Source organism: Rhinolophus sinicus, chromosome 14, assembly GCF_057876585.1.
Source record: "Rhinolophus sinicus isolate RSI-liver-muscle chromosome 14, RSI-T2T, whole genome shotgun sequence".
NCBI classification, from domain to species: domain Eukaryota; kingdom Metazoa; phylum Chordata; class Mammalia; order Chiroptera; family Rhinolophidae; genus Rhinolophus; species Rhinolophus sinicus.
The window spans coordinates 29,408,562-29,420,589 of record NC_142514.1 but is presented as its reverse complement, the minus strand read 5'-3'; the positions used below and the strand labels follow the sequence as shown (position 1 = coordinate 29,420,589).

The following is a 12,028-nucleotide window of genomic DNA, read 5'->3' as shown; positions in this document are numbered from 1 at the left end:
GATTTTCATTCAACCATATCAATAATCACATTAAATGTGAATGGTCTAACCACACCAGTTAAAAGATAGAGATGGTCAGATTGGATAAAACAAGCAAGACCAAGCTATGCACTGTCTATAAGAAGCCCACTTTAAATTTAAAGACAGATAGCTTAAAAGTAAGAGTATAGAAAAAGATATGCTATGCAAAACTAACCAAAATAAACCTGGAGTCATTGTATTAATATCAGACGAACAGATTTTAGAACAAGAACTATTCTCAGGGATAAAGAGAAATATTATATAATTATAAAGGGCTCAATTCCCCAAGAAGAAATAACAATCCTAGTCACCTGCCATACTCCTCACTAAATAGTAAGATAGTGTCTACTTAACAAGAGTTCTGAAATACATGACACAAAAGCTGTACACCTGAAGCTGAAGCTGAAAATATTGTGTGTCAACTATAATTTAATATATGTGTAGTCTCAGGATATGGAGTACAGCATAGGGAATAGAGTCAATGGAAGTGTAACAGATATATACAATGTCAGAGGGGCAATAGATTGGGGGAGGAGGGTTATCGCTTTGTGAGGGGTGAAATGTCTAACTAGTACAGTGTTTTGTACACCTGAAACTAATTTTTTAAAAAAAGGGGGATAGAATTGAAAAGTGAAATAGACAACTTCACAGTTACAGTTGAAGACTTCAGTGCTTCTTTCTCAGTAAATGGTAGAACAAGTCGGAAGACTATCAGTAAGAATATAATGACCTGAACAACGTTGTCAACCAACTTAATTGCCATTTATGGGACACTCCATCCAACAACCCTTCCATCTGAAGTACAAATGGAACATTCACCAAAAATACTATGTTTTGGGCCATAAAACAAATCTTAACAACTTTAAAAGGAAAGAAATCATAGAAAATATGTTCATGAACCATATGGTATGAAACCAGAAATCAGTAATAGAAAGATATCTGGAAAATCCTCAAGTATATGGAAATTAAGCAACATGCATCTAAATAACTCATATGTCAAAGAGGAAGATTCAAAAGAATTAAGAAACACTTTGAATGGAATGAAAAGGAAATACAACAGATCAAATTTGTGAGATGCAGGTAAACTAGTGCTTAGGGGGAAAACTATGGCATTAAATGCTAATATATTTGAGAAGAAGAAAGATTCTCCAGTCAGTAATGGAAGCACCCACCTTAAAAACAAACAAGACAACAACAACAAAAACTAGAGAAAGGAGAACAAATTAAAATTAAAGCTAGCAAAAGGAAAGAAAAAGATAAGAGCAAATATCAATGAGTTTGAAATAGAAAAGCAATTCAGAACTATCAATCAAATGAAAAGCTGGTTCTTTGAAAAGATCAGTGAACTTAATAAATGTCTAGTCAGACTTATTAACACCCGAGATGGCCTAGAAACCGTGCATCCAGTAGCAATGCACACACCCAGTACCCAGTTCTTGGCTTCTAAATGCCATTGTCCGATAAAAGGAACCAGGACTCCTTGGAAAAGTGGATGTCAAGACGGCATGGAAAACACAAGATGATCCTGGAGCATCTTCTGGTGCCACAAAGTGAGGAAGTCCTCATCAACAATGAAACAATGGGATTTTATCAAATACAGCAGCCATTTTGAAAGAGCTGTCAGTGACCAAAGCTGGAACAACTTGAGCCAAAAAATAAGGATATTTTAGATTATAACTCAAAGAATAAAAATAAGTATCTGAGTCCATATTGATAAAAATAAAAGTTAAATAAGCTGATTATTTAATGGGAGAAAGGACAACTCATCCTTACAGAAGAATTCCAGTTAATAAACATAGAGGAATAAAGGAAATAGGAAATCACCATTAGAATACCACAGCCATAATTGCTGCAACCAGGTCACCTGATGAATGCTAAAATTAGTAGGTGAAAGTTTAAGGAGAAACAAGACATTTGCGTAGTCTCAAAGTACCCTTCCCCAATATTTATCAACTATAAAGGGAAAAATAGTAACTTCACAGTGGAGAACCCTGGCAGACCGTATCTTAACCAAGGGATCACGGTTAATATCAGTAATAAGACATACTGACATCATGCCCCCTTCCTCCAATTTGATGTACTGAGAAGGCACATCACCTCCAATTTGATGTACTGAGAAGGCACAAGAACATCACTGTGGTGTTCTTGTCCCAAACCCATAACCTCAGTCTAATCACGAGAAAACATCAGACAAGTGCAAACTGAGGGACAGTCTGCAAAAGACCTGGCTGGCGCTCTTCAAAAGGGTCAAGGGCATGAACGACAAGGAAAGACTAAGGAATAGTCCCGGATCACAGGAAACCCAGGAGAAGTGACAACTAATGCAATGTGAGATCCTGGGTTGAATCCTAGAATAGAAAAAGGGCATTAGTGGAAAAACTGGTAAAATGAGAGAATAATATTGTAGCAATATCTATTTCCTGGTTTGGATCATTTAACTCTGTTTATATAAGGTGTTAGCATCAGGGAAAGCTGGGTGGAGGGTAGCTAGGAACTCTCTATCAAGTTTTTAACTCTTCTGTAAGTCGAAAATTATTTCAAACTGAAAAGAAAAACAGTCAGGAGAGCTTTTGATGAAATAGCCCTGAAGGAAGGAAGTAAAGCCTCCTTTGTGCTGTAAGTGAGTGGTATGGACACCATGAGGCTGTAAATGAGACTCATAGAAGAATGTGTTGCACACTGTCTGGGCCTCCATGTGGTTCAAGGGGACGGTAGCCTGAGAGCTACTGATGGGGCCCCTGAACAACCCATTGGAAGGCACCCTGTTTTTAGGGACAATTGTTTAACTCTTTTATATCAGACTTTGGTTTTTCATCCTGTCTATGAGGTCTTGGAAGTGAGGATGATCTTAAAATCCTTTTTAAAAAACTGCTTTTTTTAAAAAAAAATACTAATTTTCTTTATCTTTCTAAAAGAAGGATGAATTTTTCACCCCTCTTTCTTTCTTTTACTGACTGATTATTGTGGGGAAGGGGTGCAAACAGGCAGTCCGTCTTCTGATTCCAACGGTTTCCAGCCAACACAGCTTTTATTTATGGATTTGTTTTAAAATTGGATTTGCAGGGAAACCTGACCACTCCTGTTCTCTTATTTATTCCATGCTGTTTCACACACTTACGTTATTTGCTGGGCTCCTGAAGGCATGTGAGTTTTTGACCCCAGATGCATGCAATAAATTAACACATAATTTGTGGTGTTTGTTCATGTTCTTTGCTAGTCAGAGCTTTTTTCCAGTCTGACTGAAATGTGTAATCTGGCTGCTACGTTTCTTTAGATTCCTTTTTTGGAGTTGTGGCTTCAGATTTATTTTTTCTGACTTTCCCATGTTTGCCCTTGCAGTATTTTTAGGTGGGCTGTGGGTTGCCAGAAGAGAACCCCACCACCCCTCCCGGCACCCCATACACACACACAGAGTGTGTTTAGCTGGGATATGCAAACTGCCCAAAAGCCAGGAAGTCACATGGAATGGGAGCCACATGGCCTGTCTCAGTGTAGGATTGGTGGCACCCAGAGTACCCATTTGGGACACATGACTGCCATGTCACTGCTGCCCAAAATAGGGTCTGAGAAGCTTGTTTTGTGCTATGCCACATTTCCTTTGCACAAGCAGCCCCCCACACAGGAGGAACTTCAGTCAGTTGGCTTCATGCCTCCTTAGAAGGGAATTTTTACCAACATCAGACTCTCCTGGTTCTTGAACCCAAACTCAGCCTGAGAAGCCACATCCTCATCCGAGAGAAAAAGCAGTCATTCCCTGGGAGTTGGTAGCTAAGCAGCATCTCTGCCTCCATCTTTGCAGCGTACTAGAAATCCCATCCCTGACCCATGCAACTCTTTTTCTTCTTCTGAGTATAGCCGATTTGTTCATGTTCCGCTTTTAATAGACTGAATCTATGTATGTGACTTTTAGACTCCTTCCTCTGTTAGACTATCTCTAATCACATTTGTTTGGTTGGTATCTGGATGCGGCAAAATTTTATAGAACCAGACCTTACGCAGCTGAAGCCTGCAGTGGTTCTTCGCCAGGATTGTCAGAATGACCTGCAGAGCTTTAAGGATGTATACATACCAAGACCCTCCAGTAGAAACTGGGAGGCACCTCTATTTTTCCAAAGCTTCACAGGGATTTTGATATGCAATCTCAAATAGGGTCCTCAGGCTGCCAGGGACTTTAACATACAGATTTTCTTAATTTCTCTTAATATTCCTTTTTTGTTGTTGTTCGTAGATTGACTGTTCCACTTAGAGCACCAATTCTAAACAGGGTCAGGGATTTTTCCAATCATAAAAACACTTCTGCTGGAGAGTCTACATGCCTCCTGGTGACAGTCACCATCTGCCATGGATTGCTGAGATCCCTGTTGGGCCTCCTCATACTGATTAGGGGAGAAGAAAGGTTAAGAACTAGTGCTCGGAGGTTTTGTTTGGGGTGTGTGTGACTTTAGATACCAAATTATTTACTTTAGGTAACTGGAAGCAAAAAGGAGGCTGTACGTTGGCCTTGGCCAATTTTTTTCCGCATTAAAACCCACCCCACTAAGGCCCCACAAATAAGCTGAATGATTGTAAGAAGGGAGTGGGACTAGAGCCTGCTGTTTGTTTCTAGAGTGTTGTTCCACCCTAACTGATGAAAACTTCTCTAAGGAAGTTAGAATAAAACCACTATTAATCTCATTTGTCTCTCTCTCATCTTGAGCATCACATTAAGAATCACATGACCTTCTCTCTGGTGGGTAGGTCATGATTTGGTAACTTATTTTCTACCTTCATCATGATAGTTTTCCTTCTTTATCTTTGGAAGAGGAAAGAGCATGATGTGAGAATCAAATGGCTTAATCCTCATTCTGATGCTTACTGGATGGTTTGCCTTCAGACAAGGAACATAAAATCCTCATATTCATCTGCAAAATAGGGGGAAAATCTGCCTTCGATGGTTGTGGTAAAAATAACATATCCCTATTTTACAGATAACGAAACTGAGGCAGGGAAGGATTAAGCAATGAACTCAAGGTCGCTCAGGGTTTGAACTCAGATGATCTGACACTACTGAGTCCTTCTGCCATACAGCTCTGCAGAGGACCTTCACGTCTTTTCTTCTCGTCTGTCTCAACATGGCCCAGTGTAGAGGTTTCTGCATATACTGTTCAATATACTGTGTTTCCCCGAAAATAAGACCTAGCTGGACAATCAGCTCTAATGTGTCTTTTGGAGCAAAAATTAACATAAGACCCGATATTATATTCATATCATATCATATCATATCATATCATATCATCTGGTTGTATATTATAGTAAAATAAAACTGGGTCGTATATTAATTTTCGCTCCAAAAGATGCATCAGAGCTGATTGTCCAGCTCGGTCTTATTTTCGGCGAAACACGGTAGAACATTGACCTGAGTCAGATACTTAGAGAATTTTCCTCTTTGACTGTAAACCTTGCAAGGAATGCTGACAACATACGCTTCATGTGTCGAGGGGGGTGAGTGCACAGGGACTTAGGCAAGGAGAGATGTGCATGGCCGGCTTTGCATCGGGGTTTATGGATAATGGTTTTCTGCCCCAACAGGAAGTATTTGTACTTACTGTTTCAAAAAAATTAAAATTACTACTTTAGAAATGAATGACCGACTGACTGACTGACTGAATGAATGAACGAAATATTTACTAAACAAGATAACAACAGGGAGTTCCCAGCCCAGTCCCTGGAATATAGCAAGCTCTCCATAACTGCTTGTTTCCATCCTCTCCACCTTCTTCACTTGATCTTAGGTTGATCTATTGTTTCCTTCCTCACAAACTGCAATCACAGTCGTCTCTATTACATTACCCTTAATATTGATCGGGTTTTGTTTTTTTTCATTTTATATTCTACGTTTATCAAGCCATCCAGAGCACATCAATTCCTTTATGTGAATATTACTTTAACATTATATAACACGTCATTAATAGATAACACACAAGCCAGAAACCTTATATCTTTAGTCTTCCGTCAGCCATCAACTTTTCTTAGAGTTTTCAAGACATGAAAGTAAAGCTCATGTCAAATAATAGCACTCAAACACCATGTATGCTTGTAATGAGGTGCACCAGTCCGCTTTAAGCCTCAGGTTTTAGCTGAAATAACCTTCACTCATTTCTTAGATTTGTATCAGTCTTGTTTGAGTGCTATTTTGTCTTATTGAGCCTAACCAGTGTATAATAATAAAATGTATTAATGGTCTATACTGAGAATATGGCCTAAGTGGGTTCCTAACTCTTCAGGGACATGAGTGGAAACATAACATCCTGTGAGCATAGGCGAGTGCCCCTCATTATCCCTGACACGGGCAGTTTCACACAGTCATTTTTATTCTGAGGCCGAAGTCTGTGGTTTTGATCCGGTGTTTTGATGAGCACCGTGTTTAGTTTGAGTGCCACACTAAAGTGCTTTTTGAAGAGTGATGTGAAATTAGAAAAGATAGAAGCTACTTTAGATGATACAATTGGGTTCTAGATGTCAGGTTAAAATGATGGACTGATTTCTTACAATGTGAAATATAATGGGGCTAAATGTAAGGTCTTGTGATGGGGGCCAGAAAATTACCTGCATGAGTGCAGAATGGGGGAGATGTGTGTCCTAGCAGCAACACATATAAAAAAATAGTTAAGAATTGAAAGGGAGGCTGGGACATGTAGTCTTTAGCTGGTAGCCATATTCCTAGCTAAGAATTTTATATTATGCTCGAGGATTGGAAGGATTAATATTGTTAAAAAAAATTTTTTTTAAGAGGAACAGGACTTTATTGGGGAACAGTGTGTACTTCCAGGACTTTTTTTCCAAGTCAAGTTGTTGTCTTTTCAATCTTAGTTGTGGGGGTGCCATTCAGCTTCAAGTTGTTGTCCTTTCAGTCTTAGTTGTGGAGGGCGCAGCTCAGCTCCAGGTCCAGTTGCCGTTGCTAGTTGCAGGGGGCGCAGCCCACCATCCCTGCGGGAATCGAACCCCGGCAACCTTGTGGTTGAGAGGACGCACTCCAACCAACTGAGCCATCCGGGAGCTCAGTGGCAGCTCAGCTCAAGGTGCCGTGTTCAAGGGGCACTGCCCACCATCCCTTGGGGAACTCAAGGAATCGAACTGGCAACCTTGTGGTTGAGAGCCCACTGGCCCATGTGGGAATTGAACTGGCAGCCTTTGGAGTTAGGAGCATGGAGCTCTAACCGCCTGAGCCACCGGGCCAGCCCCTGTTAAAATGTTTTTACTACCCCAAGCAATATACAGATTCAATATCATACCTATTAAAATACCAATGGCATTCTTCTCAAAATGAAAACAACTAATCCTAAAATTTACGTGGTACCACAAAAGACCTTGAATAGCCAAAGCAATCTTGAAAAAGAACAAACTGGGAGGTACCATGCTCCCTGACTTCAAACTATATTACAAAGCTATCATATTCAAAACAGTATAGTACTGGCACAAAACAGATGCATAGATCAATGAACTAGAACAGAGAGCCCAGAAATAAATCCTCACTTATATCTTCAATTAACCTTTGACAATGGAGTAAAGACAGCCTCTTCAATAAGTGGTGTTGGGAAAACGGGACAAATACATGCAAAAAAAAAAAAAGAAAAGAAAAAGGAAGAAAGAAAGAAGAAAGAAAGAAAGAAAGAAAGAAAGAGAAAAAGAAAAAAGGAAAGAAATGAAACTGTACTACTTTCTTATACCATATACAAAAATAAACTCAAAATGTATAAAAGATGTAAATATAAGACTTGAAAATATAAAATTCATAGACAAAAACATAGACAATAAAGTGTTTGACATAGGTCTTAGCAATATCTTCTTGGATATGTCTCCCCAGACAAGGGCAAGAAAAGAAAAAAAAATAAACAATGGTACACATCAAACTAAAAAATTCTTGCACAGTGATAAAAAAACCTTCAATAAAATGAAAAGACAGCCTTCTGAATGGGAGAAGATAGTCATAAACGATACATCTGATAAGGGGTTAATATCCAAAATATGTAGGAAACCCATACGACATAACATCAAAAAAAGAAACAATCCAATTGGAAAATGGGCAGAGGACCTGAACAGACATTTCTCCAAAGCAGACACACGGATGGCCAACAAACATTTGAAAAGATGCTCAATATCACAGAAATGTAAATCAAAACCATGAGATACCACCTCATATCTGACAGAATGGTTGTCAAAAAATCATCAAATAACAAATGCTGGCAAGGATGTGGACAAAAGGAACCCTTGCAACACTCTTGGAGGGATTATAAATTGGTGCAGCTGCTTGGAAAACAGTATAAAGATTCCTCAAAAAATTAAAAATAAAGCTGTCATACTACCCAGCAATACCACTTCTGGGTATTTATCCATAGAAAACCAAAACACTAATTTGAAAAGATATATATACCCCTATGTTCATTGCAGCACTATTTACAATAGTCAAGATATGGAAGCAACCTAGGTGTCCACTGCTAGATGAATGGATAAGGAATATGTGATGTATATATGAAATGGAATACCGTGTTTCCCCGAAAATAAGACCTAGCCGGACCATCAGCTCTAATGTGTCTTTTGGAGCAAAAATTAATATAAGACCTAGTGTATATTATATTATATTATATTATATTATATTATATTATATTATATTTTATAGCCGGTCTTATATTAATATAAGACTGGGTATTATATTTTCCACTCCAAAAGACGCATTAGAGCTGATGGTCCATGTAGGTCTTATTTTCGGGGAAACATGGTATTGCTCAGCAATAAAGAAGAATGAAATCTTGCCATCTGCAACAATGTGGGTGGACCTAGAGGCTATTATACTAAGTGAAATAAGTCAGACTCAGAAAGACAAAACCATTATGATTTCACTTATATGTGGAATCTAAGAAGACAAGACAAATGAATAAACAAAATAAAACTGAAACAGAGCCATAGATACAGAGGATAAGCTGATATTTGCCAAAATGAAAGGAGGTGGGGGGATGGGTGAAAACAAAAATGAACAAAAAATGAATTTTATTACTAGATAAGAAGGGGAGGGGAGAATGGATACTGACAGAACAAGTAGCAGCCTTAGAGTAAATGTATTGATACAATAGTGCAATTTGTTTGCAAAAAAGCCTTGAACAATATTATATTACATTTATAGAAATACAGTATCTTCTGGAAAAGGAATTGGCAAACTTTTTCTGAACAGGGCCAAATAGTAAATATGTTAGACTTTTTAGGCCATGTATGTTCTCTGTTGAAAATTCTGTTTTTGTTTTATAATTCTTTTAAAATGTAGAAAACATTGCTAGCTCATGGACTATTAAAAAAAAAAAAAAGCTACAGTTTGCCGGCCTTGTTCTAGAACAAGCATGGTGATGAATCTAGGATCATGCCTTAAAATATACGAGAATGTATTTGGGGAAGTAATCTGGATGGGGGTGGGACTCCGGATGAATTCCCAAGAGCAATAATTGAAAGCATTGGTTACTTTTAGTCTGGAGAAGTTAAGACTCTTGATGACATGATCATTGTCTTCAGATTTTTGAAGGACATTCAGGAGAGAGCCTTGTTCAATATGTATCCAAAGGGAAGAACTGAAATCAGTGAGAGGATTCTCTGGAGACATACTGCAGCCCAGCATAAGGAAGGGCTGTCTCATTATTAGTTATTAGTATGGAGCCCTTATTGCCAGGAACTGTTCCAGTACTTTACATAGATGGTTTCACTTTATCCTCAACAACCACATCAGGTAAGTAAGTACCATTCTTACTACTTTACAGATGAGACAAAGCAGCATTAGAAGGTTTAATTACTTGCCCAGGGATACATGCTACTAAATGGTGGAGCCCCGATAACTGCAACTCTCTACTGCCTACTTGCATGCAAATTAAATGAAATTAGATATGTAAATAATTTAGCAGTGCCAGGCACATGGTAAGTGTTGTTGCTGGTAATAGTAATTATAATTATAATCTCTAGGAAGTACTATGTTTCTCATCACAGTGGTTGTATTTGTTTCCTATGGCTACTGTAACAAATGACCACAAACTTTGTGGCTTGAAACAACATATTTATTTGCTTAGAATTCTGGAGGCCAGAAACCTGATACCAGTTTCACTGGGCTGAGCTCAAAGTGTCTGCAGGGTTGTGCTCCCTCCAGGGGCTCTAGGGGAGAATCTGTTGGCTTGCTTCTTCCAGCTTCTGATGGCTTCTGGGTTTCCTTGGCTTGTGGCCTCATTACTGCAATGTCGACCTCTGTGATTATATTATATTCTCCTCTTTTGCTCTCTGCCTCCCTCTTATAAGGATATTTGTGATTACATTGAGGCCCTCCCAGATAATTCAAGATAATTTCCCCATCTTAAGATCCTAAAATGAAACACACCTTTTGTCATATAAGGTTATATTTACAGTGTCCAGAGGTTAGGAAGTGGATATCTTTGGGGGCCATTGTTTAGCCTACCACAATGGTACGCTTTTAAGCATAGACTAGATAGTGACATTTTTTTCTTTCCACTATTAGGAAAAAACTTCATAAATTCTATGGCTTATTGGTCAATTATAACATCTATTTTTCCACAAATGAGCTGGTGTCCTTCCCTATTCAACCTTTGACTTTCTACTTTACAAAGACACCATGTAGTAACTGCCATTCTGTGTGGAGAGAACCAGGCTACTTCCTGAGGTCCTCTAATTTGCTTCTGAATTAATGCCCATGACTCTCGTCCAATCTTTGGTCCTCTGGGCTTGAAATTTTTCAGAATCCATTTCTGGAAACCTGTGCATTTTCTTCTTAGGGCTTCTATGTAGAATTGTGAGCTTACCAGCACTAACCAGCTTTTTCTCACCCACACCCCATCTACTTTATATCTTCCCTACAGTCTTCAAAATGTGGGCTTTCTTGATATTGTCTTTCTCAGGTTCCCAGCACTGCCACTGATGTTTTGGTCATATACATTTGGGGGTTTTGTTTTGTTTTGGAGGAGTAGGAGAGAGTAACTGTACAAGCCCAGTTTACCATCCCTGAAACCCAGAGCCCCAGCGTGGAAGCGTCATGTGGATGGTTAGACCAAGTAACCTTTCAGTCTCATCTTGCTCTGGGAGGCTTGCCTCTAAAGTCTACAGAATAAAGCAGCATAATTAAAGGTTTGAAAAACAACGTTTACAAAAAGGTCCAGAGAGGTAGGGTTTAATTTAATCAGGAGAACAGCATGAGGCGAGACATGACGAGTCACATGAAAACTTCTGAAGATATGGCAGGAGGGACTAAGCTTAAAGTGCAGCCAAAATGATTCAGGTTGGGCACTACAAAGACCATGTAACTCTTAGAAACTTGTGTGGCTTTGCAAAGTCCTGTTCGGAAGGCTCCTTCTCTGGTGAGTTTTCTGAAGGGGGAGGCACTGTTCTGTTGACGGGCAGCGTCACCTTCTGATTGCCTGTCAGCCTTGGGATGTTGTGCTTATGATACCTCGGTCCCTGTGATGTTAGAGGGGGAATGACAGCAGCAGCAGGTAAACTCTCGAGGATAAAAAATCTTGTTTTCACCCAGCCTTACAGATAGGTTTTGTTTGTTTGTTTGTTTGTTTAATATGAAGAGACACTGTTTTGTCAGAAACACTTTCTCCAGATCTTTAAAACTGAATGGGGACAGCCTTAGTTTCTTCACCCACATGCTGGGAAGAACAGGACTTTCAGCAGCTCCCTCTCCCCCTGCAGTTGGAGGCAGCTTTAGCTCTCAGCAGCACTGGACGCTCCCTCCATGTCCCCTGGCAGGCCCCTCCCCCAGGGCTGGGAGAGGGCATGGGGCCAGACCCCGGAGAAGAGTGACAGGCTCCTTGTGGTAGGTCTGTGCCTGTCACAGAGCCTCCTGGGCTCAGGTCTGTGGTAGCCACGGGAGAGCTAACTAGTTCCAAGCTGTATGGCTGGTGATATTTCCGGCTGCAAGTGCCCAGCCAATCAGTGACAGGCCCAGCTAGCTAAGGCGATGACACATGAAATATGATAATTT

The 12,028-nt window shown here is 39.6% G+C and overlaps 1 protein-coding gene across 4 annotated transcripts in view; it reads left to right on the top strand.

The window, feature by feature from the left end:
- Positions 1–12,028, top strand: part of HIVEP3 (HIVEP zinc finger 3) — a 435,628-nt gene that overhangs the window by 70,883 nt on the left and 352,717 nt on the right. The gene's annotated exons all lie outside the window — the stretch shown is intronic.